This window comes from Dipteris shenzhenensis, chromosome 21 (assembly GCF_047967505.1).
Source record: "Dipteris shenzhenensis isolate YYH24624 ecotype China chromosome 21, Dip_SZ_1.0, whole genome shotgun sequence".
Classification (NCBI taxonomy): Eukaryota; Viridiplantae; Streptophyta; class Polypodiopsida; order Gleicheniales; family Dipteridaceae; genus Dipteris; species Dipteris shenzhenensis.
Window position 1 is genome coordinate 17593452 of NC_141616.1, and position 4234 is coordinate 17597685.

At 44.4% G+C, this 4234-nt stretch overlaps 1 pseudogene; it reads left to right on the plus strand.

Annotated features, from left to right (window-relative positions):
• Window positions 1–236: 236 nt before the first annotated feature.
• LOC147888570 (pentatricopeptide repeat-containing protein At1g11290, chloroplastic pseudogene) lies at window positions 237–2193 on the plus strand (annotated as a pseudogene).
• Window positions 2194–4234: the final 2041 nt, after the last annotated feature.

Genomic DNA, 4234 nt, shown 5'->3' on the forward strand with positions numbered 1-4234 from the left:
ATGTAAGGACTGCTTTTTCGTAGAGAGCTGCTTCAAGAATGTACATGTCTCCTAGCCATCTCACATGGAGCTTCAGGCATTTACTCCTATAGAAGAGAAATCAAAGTATATAACAAGCACCCCCTCGAAAGACAAGGGACATCGGGTTGTACTGAGTTGTGTTTGGTCCCAAGGGACTATGTGAGTTGTTGTTAGGTCCCAAGGGACTATGTGGTCGTTAAGGCAAAAAAGCAAGGTCGTCTTCTTTCTATGCAGCTCCATGTCTTGTTGTTGTCCTTGTGCAATTTTAGCTCCAAACTCCAAACTCCAATTTTTCTCATCTTCTTCTCCCACCTGCTTGAGCCCTTCCCTCTCTCTCTCCCCCTCCCCAGCCCTGCACCACTTTCATTTGAGCTATGGCAATTCTCCATCGCCTTCCGCACCTCCTCACCCTCTTGGGTCCTCTTCCCCATCTCCACAGCTCACGAATCACTCGTCCAATCTCTTTAGCGACCTTGACTTCCATCGCCTTGATCGTCAGCGCATTGCTTCTCTCTTACAAACCCATCTCTCTTTGCCTTTCGCAAAACGCCTTCATGCCCACATTGCCTCTGTCAGTTTTGCCTGTGACCTCTATATTTGGAATCATGTCGTCAATATGTATGCAAAGTGCCACGCATTGGAAGACGCACGCTTGGTTTTTGATAATATGCAGGAACGGAATGTTGTTTCCTGGAATGCTATGATCACTGCCTATTCTCAGCACGGACATTGGAAGGAAGCTCTTGCGCTGTTTTCAGAAATGAAAGAGCAGCGCATGGAACCGAACAGGGTTACATTCATGAGCATATTACGTGCCTTTTGTACACCAGAAGCTGTACCAGAGGGCAAATTGATCCAGTCGCACATAATTTGCAGGGGTTTACAATCAGATATTGTTATAAGCAATGCCCTCATTAGCATGTATTGCAGATGCGGGGCAGTCCAGGACGCTGGGGCTGTATTTCACAAAATGCTTCAACACGATGTCGTCTCCTGGACTGCGATGATTGAGGCTTACTCTCAGCACGGGCAAGGCAAGAAAGCCCTTGATCTCTATAAAAAAATGCAGAAGCATGGCATTAGTCAGGACAAAATCACTTTCATAAGCGTAATTGGAGCATGTGCTAACGTACCAGCGCTAGAAGATGGTAAGGCTATCCACACACAAATTGCTGACTGTGGATTTGAAGACGATGTAACCTTAAGGAATGCCCTTATCAATATGTATGGCAGATGTGGGGCGCTAGAGGATGCACGCTCTCTGTTTGATGAGACACACGAGCGCACTGTTGTCTCTTGGAATGCCATGATTACAGCATACTCTCAGCATGAGCGTACTAAGGAGTCCCTTCAACTCTTTCAAAGAATGCAGCAGCAAGGTGTCAAGCCAACCCAGATTACTTTTACAAGTTTGTTGAGTGCTTGCACAAGCCCTGCAGCCCTGGCAGAGGGTAAGGCTATCCATGCTTGTATTATTGGTAATGGATTTGATTCAGATTTGGTTGTAGGAAGTGCTCTAGTGAGTGCATATGGAAAATGCAGTGCTTTAGAAGATGCTCGTTCAATATTTGATACTATGCACGACCGAAATGTGTGTTCGTGGAATGCCATGATGGCAGCATACTGTCAACACGGGGATGGCAAGGAGGCTCTTCATTTTTTTAAACAAATGGAGAGAGAAGGTGTGAAGCCCAATGAAGTCACGTTTGTTGGCCTCCTTTGCGCTTGCAGTCACTCAGGCCTTGTGGACGAGGGCCATGATTGCTTTGTTTCAATGCTTGAGAAATATCATATCACTCCAGTATTAGAACATTACAGCTGCATGATCGATCTTCTTGGGCGAGCTGGGAGGTTAAACGAAGCACAGGACATGATCCACAAAATGCGGCTTGAACCTGATGTGAAGATGTGGACATCGTTGCTCCATGCTTGCAAAATACATGGAGATGTAATGCAAGGTGAACGTGCGGCAAAGCACCTATTTCAATTGGATCCAGAAAATGCTGCAGCAGTCATATTGCTTTCAAATATGTACAGTGTAGATGGAAGGTGGGATGCTGTAGAAAAACTCAGAGTAACGATGTTAGAACGTGGGGTTTAAAGAAATTAACAAGGCTGCAACTGGAAAACATGGTTCCTACATTTAATCAGTTGGTGTGTAAACAAAGACAATACATCATGTTTTCTACTTTGAATATGAGTTATCTTTCAGTCTTTGATCACTCATACCCCACAAGTATGTTATTTTACAGGAGGTCAAAAAAAATCCATGGAAGGGAATGACTGTGAAACCACATTTAGATTAGCAGCATGCAGTGAACTCTAAACTCTCTAGATGTCATACTCAGAACACTAAGCTGTTGTGTTTGTTGTATCACGGTTCACTCAATTCTTAGTTATCATATTCAGTGGAACACAATCCATTCTTATAGTGGTAAAAATTTGGCTCATGCTTTAATAAGGTATAGCTGTATAAGTGAGCTCATAGAATTTTTCACGATCTCATCTTCTAAGAGGAGTCCTAATTAGCCCAAATGCAAGTCCAGCTTCTCACTATAACCACTAAGCCTTTGTTAGGTTGCCCCTACCCTTGTGTTATCATGGTACAAGTTTTGACGTTGTGGACAAAACCACTGTCCCTTGCCTTATCACTGTTATCGACCTTCCCGTTATCTCTTCTGCTCATACCATAAGTCTCTAATATCGCTGATATTTGTCACGGGCGATGGCTTCTGGTTTTTTCCTCCCAGCCAGCTCTCAAGGAAGGATTCGACTTATTTCGTAATTCAACTAGATTATCCCACATCCTTATCCTTGAGACCCCAATTCCCTAGATAGTTCCTGGCCACATGTCTTCATTCTAGGCCCTTACTTAGATGCATCCTTTTTCACCCCTCTCTTGGAGTTCCCTTTCAAAACAATTGCCCCTTGACAATTCACATATTAGATGCACCTAGACCCAAGCCCTATTAGAACTATCTAGTCAATGCCATTACGCCCTCACCTTGGACCTTGGCAGTTACTTCTCTCGACCATTTAATTACGCACATTAATTATTACAAAAGTTGGCCATCTAAGAGAAAATGCCCACCGATCTATCCGAGGTCATGTTATCTCGGCTAGAGCATAACATTCCTTCCCTCTTCAAGCATCAGCGTCCTCGATGATGAAATCTGGGAATGCTCTCCGTAACTGGTACACGGATTCCCAAGTAGCTTCCGATAGAGGCTGACCATGCCATGCAACCAACACCGTGGGTATCTTTCGATTTCGTATTTGCATTGTTCCTCGATCCAGGATTCTTGTTGGTTTGCGCCTTGCAATATCCTCTATCTCCTGAAACAAAACCACACCTTCGATTAGTGAGTCACCTGTATGTAAAAATTTCTTTAAACGCGAAACATGAAAAACCGGGTGCACCTTACACCCCTGTGGCAATTCTAATTTATAGGCTACACTGCCTATTCTCTTCAGAATTAACCACGGCCCACAGTATCGAGGTGATAACTTAGCACACTCTCCTGAAGTCAACGACTTCGAGTGCGAAGGAATTCTGAGAAAAACTTTTTCTCCTTCTTCAAATACTCTTATAGACCGATTTTCATCCGCATACACCTTGGCTCTATCCATAGCCTGGCGGATGTTAGCTCTCGCAAGTGCTAGCATCTCCCGCATCTGAACTACAAAGTTCGCGGCACTAGGCACTTTCTGAGGTACTCCAACTATAGTCGGATTGGCTGGCCTATAACCATAGTTCAGCTCAAACGGACTGAACCCAGTAGATGAATGTTTTCGATCATTGTAGGCAAACTCCAACAATGGCAACCACTTGTCCCATGTATGTTGCCTCAATGACACATATGCTCTCAGCATATCCTCTAAAGTCTGGTTGACTCTCTCCGTCTGACCATCCGTCTCAGGATGATCCCCACTACTCATTCCCAACTCAGTCCTTAGTGTCTCGAATACCGCTGTCCAAAAGTGACCGGTAAACCTGACATCTCTGTCTGACACTATGGATCTAGGCAATCCATGCAGACGAAATATATGTCTAATAAACAACTCCGCTACTTGCGGGGCACTAACAGACTCTCTAGTCGGAATGAAGTGAGCCATCTTGGTTAGACGATCAACCACCACAAGGATAGAATTATACCCTCCTTGTGTTGCAGGTAATCCTACAATAAAATCCATGGAAATGCTCTCCCACTTG